Here is a 20,715-nt window from a genome sequence, read left to right on the forward strand (position 1 = left end):
TGGGTTCGGTTCATTAAGAAATCCGCCGGGCCACGTGACCTGTAAATAGCTCTCGCTGAAGTTAGCTCGGCCATGTGACCCTCCGGCAGCCCTATCACATTGTTCCTCTTGGCTTGGGGAAGAGAGCGGCGAGCTCCCATTGGCTATCTCTCCGCGACAGAAACAGAAATCCTTAAAGGCAAAGGGAGACACCCATTGATTGTAAAGAGCGTGGGGAAATAAATAAGGGGAATGTGGGTGTTTAAAATTTGGCCGACACAAAGAGATTGGGATATGCCATGCTTTGTGCCTTCAGATATCCTCAGGATTAAATATCAAACTAATGATAGGAATAATATACTTCAGAAAAGCAATTGTATGTATATTTAAAATGCCCTCTCGCTATATAGCATTGACCAGCAGCCTGGTCAATGAACCGCAGAGGGGAAGGGTAGCTGGGAGGCTGAAAGGTGAGGAAAACCTAGAAATTGCAATACCAAAGGATATGATATAAAGCGAGGTGGCAGGTAGCAGCCAGTTTATCTGATAAAGAAAAAATAGTGACTGTCTGAAGAGGCGCACCAAAAATGAGAGAAGCTCAAATTCTAGAAGACCAAATGACGGACTAGAGCAAGTGAGCTGGAGCTTTGGGGGCTGGGGGCGCTTCTTTTTTTTATTCTTAAAATTCGCTTGCTGTCTGTCTGGCTTTCTTCTCCGCCCTCCCCCTCCCTGCATCTTCTCTTTCTGGGAATCAAGTATTGGATCTTACGGGAAGTAAGGAATCTGGACATTTATCGCCCAGGAAATTGATTTTCTCTCAGTCTGTTTCAGTCTCAAGAGTGAATGGGGAGATTAATATCTGTTTGCTAAATAAATAAATAAATAAAAATCAGCGGATACATTTGCTCAATAGAATTGTGTGTATGTTTTTCTTCCAAAGTACAGTATCTTATTTTTCACAGAAGAAGGTATGTGAATTTTTAACCCCTTGTTTGCTTAACAAAAGATCAACGCATACCTGCTCATTATAATCGCTTTAGCTTTTATTCTAATTATTAAAAATACAATTTCCCACAGAAGGGACATATATGACATCTTTAACTCCTCCTTTGTTTCTTGGAGGGGTATTTCTCTATTTCTTTTTTGTTGATGATCAGTATTCTGCTGCTTTTGGGGCATAAAAGAGAAAGAAAGAAAACCGTCTGCCACCTCGCAAGAATATAATAGATGCCTCCAAAACGTTTTGACGTTTTATGGGGTCTGTTCCTTGTATGAGTCCAACCCAATAATGCTTAATCTTTCGTGCTCAACCAACTGGGGATGTTTTAAAGGGACTGGTTGTGATTATGATATTATGTTATTAATTTTTAATACTTGAGTAGTAAATATCGCAGCAACAATGCCTACTATTGAAAGTGTGTGTGAGATATATATATATATATATATATAAAATGTTCTCAATGTTGATTTGTGTGTGTGAAAGAAAATAAATGCAACTCACATCATACAACGTAAACAGGATAGGAGATGGATGGGTTATAATTAAACAGATGAAATAGAAGAATAGCAGACTACTCTGCCAGAGATTGATGGCTGCGACACACACACACACACACACACACACACAACTTTCTCGGGGACTCATGTCCCCAACCTTCAGAATCCTCTCACTGGCCGTTCCTGATTAGATTCTGATGGCTGAGTTTGAAATAATGTGAAATTTAACTGGAGAACATCGGGAGCACAGACTCCTTCCATTTCCCTCCCTACCCCCACATTACAAAATATAAGTTTGACAAATCAGTGCATCCAGATATGAGGATGATAGTGTGCTAATGAAGCTAGAGCAAAGAATTAATAGTTCAGACTTCCGTCCTGCACACAGCTTACAGGCCAATGCTGTGCGTGCTTACGCGGAAAAAAAAGTCTTACCGAGTTCAATACTTTCAAGCAATATGTACTTTCAAAGAAGGGTCGGTAAGCTTCAGTTCAAGTGAAGTCAATGAAATCCCATTGCAGCCCAAGCCTCAGCAGCGGTCAAGAGAAGCAAAAAATCTTATGGAACTCTCACCCAACTCTAGCTACCCTAAGCTGTTCTTTTCAGTTGAGAACGTCAATACAAACAGCTCTATATGTGATTATAAAGGCAGGTGAAAGTCCACTTGCTCTATGTTTTGTTGGAAAGACATAAGAGTACCAAATGCATGTAGTATAATGTATGTGTTAAATAAACATTAATTCACCAGTTAGAATAATCATCATCATTTGCCCATTGTTTGGGAACATGCCTATCACGTTTGGAGTTCTCAGTATGAATTTTCCCCAAATAAATACTTTTTTTTTTTAATCCTCAAATGGCAATGTCTCTCTTTGCAGCAGCATTTGCTGCCTCCAAATTCCTTAGATCTTCCCGTCATCAAACTGCCATGGTCCAAGTGGAAACTAAGACAATTCCGCCAAAACCCCCAACAAAGAACCCTGTCTAGAAAATGACTTTCAGAAATGAAGTCTTTAGCAAACGTTTGGTTTTCTCCTGGAAACGTTCTGCCTTTTCAAATGGACTCCATGCTTTTGAAGCAACCGTTGCCCGAAGTCCTTCGGCCACAGCAACCAAATCAGTCCGAAGTCCAAGGTCAAGGCAAAAGAGACAAACTGACTCGCAATTAGTGTCTAGACAGAAAAGAATGAACTTCACATATAGTGCCTATGTGGCTGGGAAGCCCTCGAATCCAAAGGAACGGCCATTGCTAGAAACTGGGAGTTGGGAGAGAAGGGGGTCACTTTAAATAGTTGGAGGCAAAATAAGGTTAGGGAACCCTGGATGAAATCACATTTTAAAGCAGCGACAAGCAAGACGCTTCAAGTTCCTGGAGTTGGTTGCAAGAGTTGGTGTCTAGAGTGGTTCACATCCCAGTGACCGGTTCTTCAGAAGATATACCTCATTAATATATATGTATGTATGTATGTATGTATATGGGCAATTGACAATATCAGCCCAGAAAGGGTGGGGATACATGCATGAAAAGCTGGACTTCTAATGTGGGTGATGGCGGTGGGGTGAGAGAGTGGCTCCGGTAACAAAGGACCCAGTTCTGTGCTTACAGCAGCGAGGGACACTCTTCCTACCGGAGGAGAGTGAGCGTTCTGAGGTTGCCTTACGGCAGAGTAGACACAATCTGGAAATGGACAGATTGATGGTAACCATAATAAGGGACACTACTGGGTTGTGCTTGGTTTTGAATTCGTGCAGAACAAATACCTCATTTCTAGGATGCTTGCTTGCTTGCTTATTTATTTATTTATTTATTTAGGTGTGCTTCCTGAGTAAGGAGGAGAATAGTAGTAGTAAATAAGCAAAAGATGTCCGGTATTTATTTATTTATTTATTTATTGAATGAATGCAAGGCCATTTACAATTCCTATTTCAATGACATATAGGTTTAATTAAAATTGGGGTTTTTACAATTCCGTTTATTGTGGCACATTTGCGACAGGGAAAACGGGAAAAAACAGCAAGGACGAAAACTCGAGAAAATTTGCACATTTCATGCTTCGGGAAATTAACACTGGCTTTAAACTTCGGTGGAAATTGCAAAATAAATAAGGCCGGAGGAATGAATCCATCCAGCCTTTTGTAAGAAATGCAATGTGTGTGTGTGTGTGTGTGTGTGTGTGTGTTTTAAAGGAAGTGGGGGTGGGTTTGCATTTCTTAAACAGCAGGTTTATCCCACGGCCTGGCGTCCCCTTCATTTATCTGCCTTGTCTTGAGCTGCTTTTCATTTCATAAATTGCTTAGCGGTATCTCATTTAAACGGGCTGATCTTGCTAAGATACGGAGCTGTGGATTGATAGCAGGAGTCAATTCTAGTGGGTTAATTAACTTAAAAATGCATAAGGAGGCTTCTATCTCCGGGGGAAGAACACCGAGCAGATCTGTTTACTACATTTGCCGTGATGCAGTATATTAAAAGGGCCCCAATGCAAAGAAAGAAAGAAAGAAAGAAAGAAAGAAAGAAAGAAAGAAAGAAAATTTTCCTGGACTATATTAGAATCAGGTATCTGTTGTTATTGCCGATAAGGGGTACATCTCCCAACCGCCTCCCCCGTGCATGTTGTAGACATATTGACATCCTGTTTCATAATCAGAACAGTCTATGAGAACAATGCGATAAAAATATAAGTGAGAACACTGAATAATTTTCGGTATGGAAGTCGACATATACTATGAAGTAAGTCTCACTCGGATCAATAAAGCTTACTCCCAGGTAACGATGTATAAAATTGCAGTCCCACATGCTAGTAAGACCCATGTATATGCCTGGGATCCGACTCTTTATGTGTGAAAAAAACCTGTTCAGCCGAAAACAAGTTTCATAAGAACAATAACATAAATTTCAGATTGGAAACCAGGAGGAGGAAGCAAATGCCAAATTCTTTATTAGTTTGATTGCAAAGTATATGATCTGATTTAGGAAACGAGGGGTGTATTTTTAAAATAATTAAATCAAAGCCCATCAATTGTTTGGGAACAATTGTCAATATTATACAGATCGTTCCCTGGAACTTAGGTATTATCTATTGTAGGAGACAGAAAGTCTATGAGAGCGGTAAGTTTATTTCCCCCAGTACATTATTGTTAGAGAACTTTTGTCACCTGGACGGATTTTTTCCATGCTGTATGACATTTCTGTCAAAAGTCCAGAAACCAGCCTGACCTGATTAAGACCTGAATCCAATACCTTCCATTTGTAAAGTGCTAGAACCCGGTGATGCAAATTCATATATCTTCTCACCCCTACAAAAATTAGAAATAAACATGTTTCCACTAAAATATATACTGTTTATAAACAGAGTCATAGCACAATTCTATACACTCTGATCAGAAGTAAGTCCTATTGAAGTCGGCAAGGTTTGCTCCTTTTGCAAGTATAGGATTGCAGCATTACAGTGCAATTCTAAGCAGGACTACTCAGAAGTAAGCCCCACTAAGTTCAGTTGTACCTACTCCCAGGTAAGTGGGCATAAGATTGCATCCCTGATGTATGAACTGTGGGTAAAAACTTTTTTTTAAAAGTGTAGATCTTAATTCACTACAGTGGGGACATGTAAGTATATTTTCATGAGAATTAGGGCATACAAACAGTGCGGGGGGGGGGATAGTACCCTCGGAATATCTACACAGGGATAGTTAAAGGGGTTCTCACAGCCAACAAAGTCAATAGGAAGCTGTGGAAGTTAACATTTCATAAGCACACTAGAAGACCGGCAATCCAAAAGTAGCTCCTTGGGTGCCCAGATATATTTATAACTTCCTCAACATACCCATCTGGTGTAATGATTTATTTGTAGTGTTGGTATTTCAAAGGAAACATTTTAAAACACACACAAACCATAGGTATCCTTTCCATCTTCCTGCCACTGGTGGCTTTTGTGGCATCTCTTTATTCTTCCTCGCATTTCAGCCTATTGGTGGTTCCACCACTGAATTTTCTTTGTCCATAAATAGTCTGTAATTTTGGCTTTTCGGACCAGTTGCTCCCCACACCGCTGCAGAATCCCCATGGCAGATTCCCACAGTAATCTTTATATTAGCATTTCTAGCCCTTCCATCAACAAGGAAATCTGTTGGGTCTGCCCGTCACTCGCCACGAAAGGCCCTATAATAAATATAGGGCTGGAAGGGAATTCTCTCATTCCATCAACATGCTGGGCAAGGAACATAGATTTTGAGCCATCAAGGGAAAACAAAATGCCCCGTACGGGGATATTTTAGCATTAACTGCATATAATTCCCCCCGGAATGCAAATTTAGCCAAGAAATTGTAACTCTCCGTCTCACGTTATACAAGTACTGTACGTTCTTTCTTCTACCTCCCCCCCTTCCTTGCTTTGTGTGTGTATAAATATGTGTTTTCTTTGGTTTTTCAAAGACTCGTCTTCTGTTTTTGTTCAAACATGTTCAGTACAAAGCTAAAGCTTTGCAAACTTCTCCGCTCCATTTTGGAGAAAATTAATAGTCATGGTTCCTTCACGGCAGAACTGAATGAATATAATTGTCCCAGGATTTTTGGATTCTCTCCAAGGTGTAGCAGAAGACTCTGAAAGTTTGTAAATCCCCCCTCGCAACGGACTGACTGCACACAGGGTTGTGTGTGGAAAATGGCAGGTCAGTGTGTGTGTTCATACGCAAAGCTATGGGAGACAATAGGCGAAGCATCCACCACCCTATTTCCCCTACTTATTTTTCCCCTATTGACCATCATGAATTCCAGCAATTCACTTCTAAGCACATTTCTAAGATGTCCTCGGAGTACATCGGCTTCAAAGAGAACGTTGACATCATAGGCAGAGACGGTTCTCCAGAAAATCCAGGCGCCGTTCCTCTGCTCCTTCCTCCACGGGTTAGGGCCCAAGGAATCGTCACCGAATGGAATTGCCTCGAGAAATGGGTTGGGATAGTCCATGTTTTTAGCCATTCCTCGGAGTGAATTTCTGCCCTCCTAGTAACATGTCACGTCCTGGAGGCCTGTAGAAGTCTAGAATTTCACAGGGGCCCAGCCTCCTGGCTCACTTGTTCATTGTTTTGCCTGGCGCTGCAATGAGAAGAGCTCTAATTATTATTACAATAAAACACGTGTTCGTGGGTGCTGAAACCAGTGCATTTATTTATCTGATGATGGTGCTGATGGTGATTATGATGATACTAATAGGACCCCTCCCTTGTCTTCCTTTGTTCCTTGTAATCCTTTCTATATCCCACCCCCTTAGAATTTTCGCAATAGAGGCGGTTCAATCTCCCTTGGCCGTCTTTTCCCCCACCCCATCCCTCAAGAAACGGCGCATTTCTTTTCTTTTTTTAAAAAAGCATAAAACACCCTCTATTTTTCCTCGCCTTATTTTCTGTAGGGTAGCTCCTTCCTTCCTTCCTTCCTTCCTTCCTTCCTTCCTTCCTTCCTTCTTCTCTTCCTTTATTTCCTCTATCTCTTTAGGGAGGTCCTCAAACTTTTTTCCTTTCCATTCTCATTCCACTCCTTTCCTCCAGGATGAAAGTGAAGATGGTCTTGCTTCTGAATGCTAGGGATAAACAAACAAATAAATACCTCTTTCCTCGTAGGCTCTGACACATCATAACCTAATGTGACGTTCCTTCCAGCTGGCAGCGCTATGTAGTTCTTTGCAGCGACTGAATGGAGGCAGTCACAGCATGGAATACAGGAGGTCAACTATCCCCTTCATTAGAGCGTGCCCCCCCTTTCCTCCTAAAGGAGTATTCACATCTTTCACCCCCACACCAATACACCCCCTCTACTCACACACGCATACTCTGTCTCCCTCTCTCCCTATAAGCATCGGTCTTAAGGACAAAAGGCTATGGGAAAACGGGGGACTTGTTCCAGAAAGAGTGTGTGTGTGTGTGTGTGTGTGTGTGTGTGTGTGTGTGTGTGTTCGCGCGCCCTTTATATATTCTTAGTTCCGATGACTTCTCGGTGATGATTTTACACTCTTTTTAATAGAGCACTTTACCCGTTAGGAAATGATTCAGAGGCAGACAAATAAAAATATCTCCTCCAGCTTAGTGCCCTGTCTGGTCGGAAGTCCAAGTTCATTTCCAAGTTAAAAGAGGCGGCAGCCTTTCATTCTAAAGTCACAATGAGAAGGAGGGCCCCCGTTTGGCCTTGTTGTTTGTGTCAACAAACGGGACACCTCCGAAGGTATTTATCGCTTTGCATCGTTTGGTCGACAATGTTCTTCAGAGGCAGCTGAAGGAAGCAAGGGAGATTTTATGTCTCTTCCTCTCTCTGGGAGTTCTCACACTTCATTTTTTAATTTAAAATAATAATAATATGATCTCCTAAATGAGAGTATTCGGAAGTCTAACAATAGAATTATCCATATGCACACCCTGAGTCACCCTGATGCCAGAATAGTTGTTGACTCTGGAAAACATCTAAGGAAAAGAATATTGCGATGCAACCAGCAGGCCTCTGTGGGAAAAATCAGTGTCTTTGATTATATAAAGTTGTATTCAACAGCACTGAGGCAGGAAGGGTGTCCCATCAGGTATGTAACAATTCTTACTTTGTTTTCTTTCTTCCTCTGACTTCCTCTTTTTAATTGCATTTATAATCTCTTTCTCCGGCTAATCTAAGGGGAAACCATGGAAGCCTCAGGCTGTGATGTTGAGCGCACCTATTTAGCACCTACCTAAACAGGAGAAGGTTGACTTGGCAATAAAGTTGGTTGGCTCCAAATAAAGAATTGGAATGCTAGGCTGCAAGCCTATACACCCTTATTTGGGATTAAGCCCCCTGAATTTAGTGATATTTACTTCTGAGCAGCCATACATAAGATTACACTTACGCAATGGGCTTTTATATTTTATCGTTGTTGTTTTTGAGATGAGCATCAAATTTCGGCAGAAAAAAAATTATTTCCACGCAATGCCGAAATCTGGTGTTAGCAATGTAACTGCTGGAAGAGTTACTGGACGTCGTTTTGACGTCCAATGAAATGTACAGTGAATGTTGCAACTTTTTTTAAAGCCCTCAATGATCTCCCAAATATCTTTTGGGGAATCCCTGAACACCTGAGGTTTGCATATGCTAGAAGCAAAAAGTAGAACTTTTCTAGTCTCTAAAGTAAACAGGAAATGGTTTCTTGAAACTTCCCGATGCAATCCACCCCCGATTTTTCAGATGCCCTCAGATTACTCAAGTTGGCAATAAATTCCTGTAAACAACAACAACCGGACGTCCATTCGCTATATGGCCACTTGGAGCCTCCATCTCTGGAAAACCATTGCCATGATTTTTCCTGCCGCTCCAGTAGCCTTTTCGTTGTCTTGAAAGTCTTATCCTGACGACAGACTTTCGACTGGATAGCAACAATGCCCTGCACATAAGGGGCTATCTTAAATATTAAAGATAATAAACGCCCCTCACTTGTTGTATGATACTTTCGTGGACCCAGCCGGCACAACACACACACACGTGTATTTTCTTTATATGCCTACTGTGCGTTCATCGTATGTGTTTAGGGGTATATTGCTGAATAGAAGACTTTCCCCCTCAAGAACGATCATTTCTAATGGCTATATAAATTCTCCTTTTCAAAGTTAGTGTCAAAAGTCTGCCAAAGTCTGCCAGAGTCTTCCCTTGTGAGCTTTGTCTACAGTTGTTTAGTGGAATTTGCTGCAACAGGGCATTAAAACAAATTTATATTTTACTCCCCCAACTCCTGTGCCTTTGTGCTCATGTTAAGTCATCCTCCTTGCATAACTCCATTTCATCATTGAGAACGGAAAGGGACCCTTAAACCAAAGAATTGTCAGTTCCTTCCACCCACACGTATATGGCTGAGGGACCCGCCATCTTTCCTCCTTGGATACGAGGATAACCATGCATTTCAGTTGTAAGCAATGAAGAAAGAATCTATGTTAACCGTAAGGAACAGAGAATCATCGACCTTTGATAATACAGTGTTGGCTTCTTGTTCCTAAAAAACGCAAGGGCAAAACCTCTCGTTTACTGCAGTACAGCAGAATCGCAGTCTTTGAGAATTACTTGACATATTGTAATCGAAATGATATTCTGTATGTGTGTGCGCGGGAGCGAGAAAGAGATGAGCACAGGCTTACTGAGAAGGAAGACCCACTGATGTTAAACTTGCTTAGGATCGCTCTGCATGTTTGTCGTGGGACGTACACTGGGCTGGTGGATTGAGTCGGCTTTCTATAATCAGCAAGAATTCATGGAGGCGCAGGAAACTATAGGGCAGATAATATTAATTGACTGATTAATTCACCGGCCCTGAAAAGGGTGGCACACTCTGATAGCCAACACATAAACTCGAACAATGTGTGCCGAGTATACAGTTTACCCACCAGGCTGCCAAGGGGTGTCACCTCTCCACGCTGCTCTGCAGCATTTATGGTCAGCTGCTGAGCTGTGCAACAGGAATGCGCCTTGTAACGTATACCACCAGAGGTATGAATTATTTACAGTCCGCATTTCCAGCAGCAATCTCACACATGTGAGATATGAAGGCTTTGAAATGGTCTCAGTACCTGGCTCGAAAGACTCCTTGCCCTAGTGCTTTAACCCACCAAGAAAACAGCCCAAATATTCAGATTCCTCTAGGAAAGGTAGTTGCTCCATTCATACTATATGTACAGGATGGGGGTTTTGACAGCTTTCTGACAAATATGCCGATGGGCTACTGCCTGGTCTTCACATGATATTGAGAAGGCTCAAAAGTCGAGGGGGAACAAACAAATAACCAGGCAGAAGGATTCTCATTCTCTTCTCTTTTGTCCACACGCTCCTGTGTGTGCTTAGGCAGACAGTGATTATAGCTACATAATATGCTCCCAAGTGCTGCTGCTGCTGCTGCTGCTGTTGTTTAGTCGTGTCCGGCTCTTCCTGACCCCATGGACCAGAGCACGCCAGGCACTCCTGTCTTCCACTGCCTCCAGCAGTTTGGTCAAACTCATATTGGTAGCTTCGAGAACACTGTGCAACCATCTCGTCCTCTGCCGTCCCCTTCTCCTTGTGCCCTCCATCTTTCCAACATCAGGGGCTTTTCCAGGGAGTCTTCTCTTCTCACGAGGTGGCCAAAGTATTGGAGCCTCAGCTTCAGGATCTGTCCTTCCAGTGAGCACTCAGGGCTGATTTCCTTCAGAATGGATCGATTTGATCTTCTTGCAGTCCACGGGACTCTCAAGAGTCTCCTCCAGCACCATAATTCAAAAGCATCAATTCTTCGGCGATCAGCCTTCTTTACGGTCCAGTTCTCACTTCCATACATCACTACTGGGAAAACCATAGCTTTACCTATACAAAATAGTTACATATAATTCAAGCATACAGGTTTTATTTATTAAGTTAAACTGTTGGTTGTTCTCCATCAGTGACTAAGTTCTGGAATTCTACCGTAGATGTACGATTTTTTAGAAAAAGTTCTGTTTAATCTTTGAAAGTTCACCATAACTCATTCCTCTCTTCGGCCATCTTTATATATATACCTTATTTTGTCTTCTTATGCAGCTTCAGCATATCTCTGTCCGTCCATCCGTCCATCCATCCATCCTTCCATCCCTTATTCCATCCAATCAGCCTCTCTGTTTGTCTTTTCCTTCCCACCTCCATTTTCTCACTTGGTTTCCAACAAACCTTTTTGAAAAACTGAGAAACTTACATCAATACTAAATCACGGTTTATTATCACAAGATTATAAAGTGCTTTACAGTGTTTTCCAAGCATTTCTGTGCAGCGTAGTGGTCAATTGGGAGGTCACAAGCACCGTCGAAACAAGTTTTAAAAAGCAAATAATAAACTAGTTAGGCAGATAAATAGATAGACAGATAGAAAACACTGCCAAAGAACTGACACACACACGAGAGAGCGAGTTTCCCCTTTACACCACTCTCTTAAGCACCCTGAATTCAACCCAGAAGAAAAATTAAGCACTTTTAAAATCCTTTAGAAATTAATGAGACTCTGTGTATACTTGTAAATCCTATTTAAGTATGCTGAACTTCCTCTGAGTTGAGTTTATTTGGAGAAAAGTCCAACTGAAATCGCTAGGATTAAATCCAAGTTAGAGTCGTGGGTGTAGAGCCCGAACAGGTTTATTATGGCGTGAGCTGCGAAGTTGGCAACAGCCTATTTCATTTGCTTAGGAAAAGGTCATTCCGTAATGGGTGAGTTACACTTCAACCCAGCCTACACTTGGAAACAATAATTTATTGAAGCTTCCTACTCACTGAGATTCGGACTGAAAATACAAGGCTGCGATTTTCTGCACCCTGATTTATGTGGAAGCCCCACTGAACTCAATGTTGATTTCAGAGCAAACACAGAACTGGACTTTTTATCTCCCACTGATTCGAATGGCACAACAACGCTTAATTTTGTCTCCATACCATATTATTATTATTATTATTTTGTTGTTGTTGTTGTTTGTTGTTGCTATATTATTATTACTGTTGTTGTTTTGTTATTGGTACGATTACACTAGTATCGAAGAATGAGTACAATCCAGCCGAAGTTAAGCGCTTTCGGTCAAATGGTTATGAATCAGTCAACCACCTCCTTACTTCTCTTCTGCTGAAATCTAAATTTCGCTAAATTGGGACTCAACTTTGGTACTCATCGCATCCTGCTCCAATTCCACTGTGACGTGATAATGTTTAATAGCTCGGAGCCAAAGAACTAGGAAGGCCACCAGCAACCGTTCCTTTGAACACACGGAATATTTCATGTGATGCCTCACTGGAACGTGTACACACCCCTGCGAATCTATTAATTGTTGATTTCCCCGTTTAACATCTGAACAACAACGGCGAGGAGCTCCTTGTATTCTTTTAGTTTATTCATTAATTAATGTGGCAAGTTTAAGGTCCTGACATCCATTTTGTTTTGCCTCTGCGCAGTTGTTGTCAATAGATTTACTCTGTGTTTATACCCAAAAGGCAAAGTCTACCCGATCTAGTGTTTAATTGGGTTGTGTTTCGTAGTAAACAAATAAATTAAAATGTACTTAACCTTACCCATCTGTACTCTGTGCTTTCCCACCTCATCCCCCGCCCCCTTTCACTTAGGTTGTTAGTCTACTTTACTCACTAAACTGTTCCCATCGGAGTAGCGAGCAAAGATATTAGAGAGTGTCATTAAACGAATCTCCTTTTATAGAAAACATGCATTCAGTCTATGGAACTCTATTAAGGTAATAATAAGACTAATAATACCAGTAAAAGACGCCCAGTCAAACCGTGGGCCCTTCAGGAACAATCATTCTAAGAAGAACAATATATGCAACTCTATAATGAGTTAATATACTTCAAATATGGCAACTAATTAGAATTCAAAGACATATGAATAGGCTCGCAACTATTAAAAAGTTTCCATCCTGATTGCCTCTCCCTTAGAAGCACAAAAATAGTCAGACACCGCAGGGTGCCTCTTGGGAAATATTCCATATAGACATTTTTGTTATGTTGACCCACAAGAAAAAGTTCACATATAGGGCAATTCCTTTGTTAAGCCAAGTAAAATGTCACAAAATACTGTGCACGTTTCCGAGTTCTCCAGAGCTCTTCGTTAAGGCTAGATGGTAAACAAAGGAAGGAAAGGGGAGGGATTGGCAAGCGCTGCCTGCATGGGGTTCACATTTAGTCACAGTACTAAGATGAAATGTGGGAGGAGGGAGCAGGAACCCCCTGTGTAGAATTTAGAACCTACGTAGTCATGGATCTCAGTTCCAGCCACGTATACTATGGGAGGTAGGTCCCATAGACCACAACCCCACGCAAGTCTACTCAGAAGTAAGACCCACTGAATTCCATGGGACTTATCGCCATAGACGTGTGTGCACTGTATAGAATTGCAATCTTAATTTCGAGGGTGTTTACCCGGCGCATATAGATCTGTCTGTGGGTTTCACTCCATTTATCCTCTCCTGAAAGCCAGTGTTGGCTGGGATCAATTTTTGATAAGGTGTTTTTCAGCAGGAAGTCAACGTGGCTGCTTCCGAAGAAACCCCACCATTCACTGAAATTGGGGCTTGTGAATGAACGTTCGTCAGTGGTCGGAGCCTTCTGACAAACCACTGATTTAATTAAAATAGTTTAAACTTACGGTGGCATATGAAAGAACGTGTAGTTCAAAGTTTCCAAAGTTTTCAAGAGAGGACCACGATGATCCCATTTCAGGTTTTATCTATTTTCAAGATTTTTGTTAGAGCTGAATCAAGATAAAACAAGAGAGATATATTCATTCTTCCCCACCCCCCTGCCGCCCAGATTGTTAGATGGATAAATTTCCCATTGTTTCGTAAGACCCAGACATAGATCTTGTCGCGTTCTGAAAGGAATAACGAGATAGTGGTGTTTGTTTGTGTTTCTATACATAGATAAATCCATTTTTATTATTTTATGTAAAGAGTGGAAATGTATGCACATAAATGATCTCTTACAGGCTTGTCTTGCAGTTCTGCTGCAGAGCGAAGACCTAGACTCGTAGCTTAAAGTCACTCCTTACGCAACTTGAATTTATTGATATTTCTTCTCCCCGCCCCCCTCGCTAATGTTCTGCATGCGGTACAAAATAAGCCGCTTTGTGCACAGCTTACTGCAGAAAGGCAGCATATAAATAGAGGAAATCAAGTCAACCAAACTTACTTAAATGGAAACACTGGAATTAGAAATGTTCCAGTCGAGTCAATATGTATCCTAAACAAAGGCATTCACTTCTTCAGTTGACCTGTGGAGAGAGAGAGAGGGCTGTGTCTCCTGCAACAAAACCGCATCTGGAACATAGCTCCTTAGAGTAGACCTTTTTAGCACACCGGAGAGCTTCTAATGGGGGAAACCAGAGGCGGGAAGGCATTGACAAACTTGCTCTCTTTAAACTGAACTTTTGCACTTGCTTTCAAGAACATTATCGGGGTGGGTTACAGGCCCCCTTGGAGACTCGCTTTCCATGCTAAATAATTAATTAACGCGCAGCTGCATCGCGGCCGGGGCGCTCCCTGCTCTTCATACGGCCTGCAAAACTTGCTCCCAAGAAATCATTATACAACTGGGCTGCTGTTGCTTCTCTTTGGCTGCCGTCCTAGGGTCGTGTGCTAGTCATCCGACTCTTATTTTTCTCCCTCTCACTGCAAGACATTCACGTCTCAGACAGCCGAAATTTAACAAGCATCGCTTGGGAAGAAATGGAAAGGCGATTACATCTTCCACCCCCACTTTAAAAAAAGAAAGAAAGAAAATAAAAGATGTGGGAAACGTTTAATGGGATGTATAAAGAAATTAATTGCAATTCTATGAGCACTTACTTCGGAGTAAGCTCCAATGAACTCAGCGGGAAGGACATGCACGTGAATGTATAATATGGTCGCCATGGGCAGCAAAATGAACACGCGTGTTGTTTTGCTTGCACAAACGCGATTTTTAAGGAGAGGGTGCACGTGTGTTACAGCATTTTATCCGACTGGCGATTTTTTTCTTCTTAAATCTGGACCCAGCCAACATGTACACCCGCAGGCCTCAAAGAAGGGACACCCAAGGCTTTTTTTGGAACCATCCCAAACGAAACACTAACTTAAGCTGGAATGCTGGCTATCTGTTCCCTGGACTCAGTGCTGGACCTCTACCCTTTCTCTCTAAAAGATACCCTGGAAATTTGGGATTCCACTCACTTCTCACTGTATGAGGGAAAATCCCCAGGCCATTTATCCCCGGAGCATATTGGCTTCATAAGATTTTAAGACATATCCAGGAACGTGTGTTTAGGACTGAAAGCATCGCTCAGCCGAAGGTGAAATATTTCCGCCAACACCAACCACGTCAAATCTACACCTTGAAAAATGTCCACTCCTCCTCCTCCTCCTCCTCCTCCTCCTCCTCCTCCTCCTCCTCCTCCTCCTCCTCCTCCTCCTCGTTCTTCTATTTTGTCCTGCTTTAACAACAACAAAGAGACCTGCTGACACCTGAAGGTCTAAGGAACTCATTGTGGAGTAAACTTTCTTCGTGGACCCGAATCTACTTTATCCGAACCCTCCTCGGCTCTAGCGACGCTTTTGTCGGGAGATATTCGCTGGGGCGTTTAACGCAGCTATTCATTTAGGAGACAAGAAGGCTAAAAGATAAAGCTAAATTAAGCGTCAATTGAGTCATTAAACCTCAATCTCCAAATGTAATCAAGATGCTATCATGATTCTAGCCTAACTGATGCTCAGAAGCATTTTAAACACATCCCAGAGAAAGTTAAGTCTTATTGATTTCAAAGGGGAGACTCGAACCCGCGCTTATTTCTTTTTCCCACGGGAATCAATGGGGTGTAGAAAAGCTTAACTTCGGCGGAACCGTGTGCTTTGTTTGAATAGAATGGCTACTACGGTTCTCCTAAAATTTATATATATATATTCAAGTAGCCGAGATCTTTTCCAGCAAGATAGATGTCCCACTTACATATGAGTTTACTTTAAAATATATACATGGCATTTACTTAGAGGTACTTTCCATGGAAAGCAAGGATGCTTACATCCAAGGAACTGTTCTTCTCCCATCCCCCCAAAAAACGTGTTTAGGATTAGGGTGCAAAAATTCAGTACGTTCTTCTGGAGTTCCTGGAAAGTGAGGCGCGGGAGTGGGGGGGAAAGTTTACAATCAGATTCCAGCAACTCAGTTCTTGTTCCCCCAGATGTATAAAACTGGAATGAACAATACCTTCCATTCCTAGAGTAGGACACGTAGGCAGTCTTGGGAGGACAGTCAACTATGATCTATGGGCATCAAAGATCAACCCGAGCGCCATCCAGCCCGAAGTTAAGGCATTGTCACGTCCATTGATTTCAGTGGGGGAGAAGGTGCGCACGCCTGTTTTATAAAGCACATACTCAACCCTCCGCTTTAAATCAGTGACACTCAAAAAGTGCCTAACATTGGCTGAATCGTGCTCCTTTTAGTAAAAAAGTAGTACGTTCTAAAATTAAAATTTGTCAAACAAGGTTAAATAAAAATAACACCAACAGCTCAGTTGGTCTAGAACTGTAGCCATCTTTATTTTCCATCGTTTTGTAGCCAACATTTCGGGGAAAAAGAATTCCATTAAGTAAACAAGGGAGCTGTTAATTCCGTATGTATAGGGGAGAGTGCCTGGAGTAATACTTCTCACCATCCTTTCTGATGGAAATGTCGCATCCTTGCCATCGAATTCCATTTGAAACCGAAGGATGTAAACATTTGGGACCGTATGTGCGTGGCGCTGGAAATATATATTGTAAGCAATGAGATCTGAGGGAAATGAAGTGCACAAAGTACAGGGTGGATGATAATTAGGTAACTAATTAACATACCTAAAACTCAGGATACAGTTGAGGAAATGGACTCTAGTCCACGTATGCTGATGCCATAGTATGTATATTTAAGGTGCCACAAATATCTGTTATTTTCCCTGCAAGAGACTAGCACTGCTGGAAAAATCTTCCAACAGTAGTTGTAAACTGCCCTGAGCTTTGGAGAGGCAACATGGTTATGATTTAAATTAACAAATAGTGTTGGGGGGAGCAACATTTTGATTGTGTCTATTTTTGGCTTAAAAGGTAAAGGGACCCCTGACCATTAGGTCCAGTTGTGGCCGACTCTGGGGTTGCAGCACTCATCTCGCTTTATTGGCCGAGGGAGCCGGCATACAGCTTCCGAGTCATGTGGCCAGCATGACTAAGCCGCTTCTGGCGAACCAGAGCAGCGCACGGAAACACCGTTTACCTTCCTGCCGGAGCAGTACCTATTTATCTACTTGCACTTTGATGTGCTTTCGAACTGCTAGGTGGGCAGGAGCTGGGACTGAGCAACGGGAGCTCACCCTGTTGCAGGGATTCGAACCGCCGACCTTCTGATCGGCAAGTCCTAGGCTCTGTGGTTTAACCCACAGCACCACCCGCATCCCTTATTTTTGGCTTACTCAGCAAAAATTAAAGCAGAGGAGAACTTCAGCCAGACCAAGAAGTGCTCCTTGGAATCAAGCAGTAGTTCCACCAGGAATAGGAAAATGCCTTTGAGCAAGTCTAACCATTGACTTACCTAACTTAGAAATGTCTACACTTCCTGGCAGTGACTCTCCAAGGTTTCAGGCAGGGAAGCTTTCCCATTTCTATCTGGAGATGCAGGGTATTGAACCCTTGGCCTCCTGTGTGCAAAGCAGATGCTCTAACACTGAGCTCTGAACCAGGGACTGTCCAATATACTTTGCTGCCTGAGGGAGATAAGATGACACCTCTCTCATCGCATGTACAAAAGGTGGCCAGACTGGAAGCTGAATCTTATAACGGAACAGCACCCTCCACTAAAATTTATCAAAATTTATCAATTTTCTCAAAATTTTTCTTCTCCTGGAAAAAAGGCCTCCATGATTTTCCTGCCTTGCACTTCCCCCACACATTTGCACACACACACACACAGACTAGGAGCCTCAATGGCACCCCTCTGGAGGCTTCACTCAGGGCAAAAAACCCAGATAGCCTACAAGCTATGGCACTACCGCAGGGCACTTGAACATTTCTTTAGGTTTTCAAGGTGGGTAGGGTTTTTGAACAAAGGTGCATGCCTTTTTCATTTCAGTAAATATTTTCCCTGCACTCTTCAGCCTCCTTGGCCATGCTTCCTGATGTGAAAAAGCCCCATGGGACGACTTTCCTCATGATGTCTTCCTCTGGGTCTTTATTGAAGCATGTTTAAAGTTTTTTGTATGGAAGAACCCTCAGGTATGTGAAGCCACACCAACCCCTTTGGTCTGAAATAATACAGAGTAAGCATAGGATTACTATCTTCTTGAGAATTGGGCCGTCATAAGCAACATTTTGCTAGTAAAATACAATCAGAAAGGGTGAGAGGAGGAAAACAGCCCACAATGTTGTGTTTGTTCATAAGACACAACACAGAATAGGTAGATTCTGTTCTGTACACAAGTATATCCATTGTAGGCTAGCGACAGCAGTGACTAGGACAAAAGTGGAAACAGGCTCTGAGACACTGCCTTTCTTTGGCATAAGATGCACACATTAATGTATTCATATTCCAGTTCATCCTGTTCATTGCTGAATGCTAGCAGCGTAAGACTGTATCAGATACAGTTCAAAGAGCAACTGTGGAGCAGGGACAGAGAGGAGTCTGGCCAGGGGAGAATATGTGCCATGGAGAGAGTCCTGGGAGCCAGATAGAGAGGTTGGAGGTTCGTGATTTGCTCCTAGGCATGAGAATCCCCATCCCAACATATTGGTAGACTGGGACTAAGCCACATTGGTCTCAGTGGAAGACAGAAACTTATTTTCTCAGCTTCTCATTCAGTAGCATTTGGCAATCACCTCCCACACTGTTTTGGTACAGGCGTTCATGGCTCACATCAAGATCTGTTGTTGCCTACATATCCTACTACTAGTCAGCTATGTATATCAACTGTAGTAGTCTTCAGCTGCTCAAGAGAAGCACATTTGTTCAACATTTATACATCCTCCAAGAGGTAATTCCAAAGGAAATGAAAGAGGGAATGTCCAAAACATGTTTATAAAACAAAATGCCTTAACAAATTCTTCCTTTGTGATATTTTTTGATATGAGGCTGAACCAAGAGCACTAGATTTGGACATAGACATAGGTTGCTACAATATTACGATAATCCTAAATGAGAGCTGAAGATCCAGTAGGTAGTTTCACCTTGTTCAGCCAGTTGGGTTGTGAATTATTTTGCAAAAATATATGTAGATTATAAAAACTTTCAGTCTCTGTAAAATAAATTACCTGCTTGTTTTGTATTGTATTATGTCCCTTGGATCCTGTAGGATTACCTGGAAAATGCCTGGGAATGGGTCAGAGGAGGTACAATATCAGTGGTTATAGACAGAAGGAGATACTGGGAAGGGGTAAGGCCAGGCCATTGGAAGAGAAAGGGGATCTCAGCATTTAAGATCTGTTTCACCTTCTGGTCCTCTCTTCAACAGCAGTATTCTAAGCAGTAATGCCAACCTACATTCATGCTTTAAGGAAATTTTAAGGCTGCTGCTTAGTGCCTGGTCAGTTCATAACAATCATTGCTCACCTGATCATTTTATTTCTTATCAATAATATGGGGAGTGCCATTTGGATTGTTCTTCCTCAGAAACTGCTGCATCCTCTCTTTCCTTTCCCTTATCTGCGTGCGCGGAGCAGCGGTGACTCTTTGGCTCTCTCGGCTCCATCTTGGCAACTGAGTGTGGAACTATGCAACTCTGTATTCGTGCTCAGAATCTGAACAACCTTGAGGTGTCCGGGCAAGAAACAGTAGCTCACCTTAAGGCCCACATCGAGTCCTTGGAGGGCATTGTGCCTGAGGATCATGTGATCCTCCTTGGTGGGACCCCCCTGGAAGATGATGCGGTCATTGGGCATCAGTGACCTCACAATGCTGGAGGTTACTGCACACATGCTGGGTGGTAAGGTCCCTGGCTCCCTGGCTTGTGCTGGCAAAGTGAGAGGCCAGACCACAAAGGTTGCTAAGCAAAAGAAGAAGGAGGAGGAGATTGGCCGTTCCAAGAGGCGCATGCAATACAACCGCTTCTTTCTCAACATTGTGCCAGGCTTTGGCAAGAAGAAGGGCCCCAGTGCCAACTCCTAAGCAGCACCCAGTTACCTAACAAATCTGATCTTAGCTTGGGGAAAAAGAAAAAAGAAACTGCTGCATCCAGGCTTGAAGGAGATAGTTTAACATAGTTCAACTCCATTTCCTTCCACTAGGCCCCACAAGATAATGCCACACTTGGCTTGTGTTGTAACAAAAGCTGTTTATTCAGCTAAGGATACAGCTTCTGTGCTGGTGGTTATCACCTCAGGGCCTTTTGCGTGGTTCCCTTGCCCTGGTTGCTACTCCAAGAGTCTGAGTCCTCATGGGGCCTGCACAATCTTGTGCCAGATTTCCTACACTTCCTTCTGCCTTCTGAGCTCCTCCACTCCCTTTCCAGCTGGGGATGCCTCTCCTCCTGCCACCACAATTCCTGTCTTACTCCCAGCTGTTTTAAGCAAATCTCCATCAAGACCTTGTCCTTTCATTTTCCAACTCTTTCCCCTCCTTCATGTTGTGCCAGCATGCTTTTCCTCTTCCTTCTCTCCAGCAGCTGGATAGCTCAGTTGGTTAGAGCATGGTGCTGATAATGCCAAGGTTGGAGGTTCAGTCACAGCTGCATATTCCTGCACTGCAGGGAGTTG

The 20,715-nt window shown here is 42.6% G+C and overlaps 1 long non-coding RNA gene and 1 pseudogene across 1 annotated transcript; one reads left to right on the plus strand and one right to left on the minus strand.

The window, feature by feature from the left end:
- Positions 1-5,375: 5,375 nt before the first annotated feature.
- Positions 5,376-7,180, minus strand: LOC128409579 (uncharacterized). Its single transcript, XR_008329257.1, has 2 exons — positions 7,080-7,180; positions 5,376-6,572 (listed from the first exon to the last, which is right to left on the minus strand). It is a non-coding gene; the product is annotated as an uncharacterized LOC128409579 (long non-coding RNA).
- Positions 7,181-19,718: 12,538 nt separating this feature from the next.
- Positions 19,719-20,185, plus strand: LOC128406494 (FAU ubiquitin-like and ribosomal protein S30; annotated as a pseudogene).
- Positions 20,186-20,715: the final 530 nt, after the last annotated feature.

This window comes from Podarcis raffonei, chromosome 2, assembly GCF_027172205.1.
Source record: "Podarcis raffonei isolate rPodRaf1 chromosome 2, rPodRaf1.pri, whole genome shotgun sequence".
In the NCBI taxonomy this organism is placed as follows: Eukaryota; Metazoa; Chordata; class Lepidosauria; order Squamata; family Lacertidae; genus Podarcis; species Podarcis raffonei.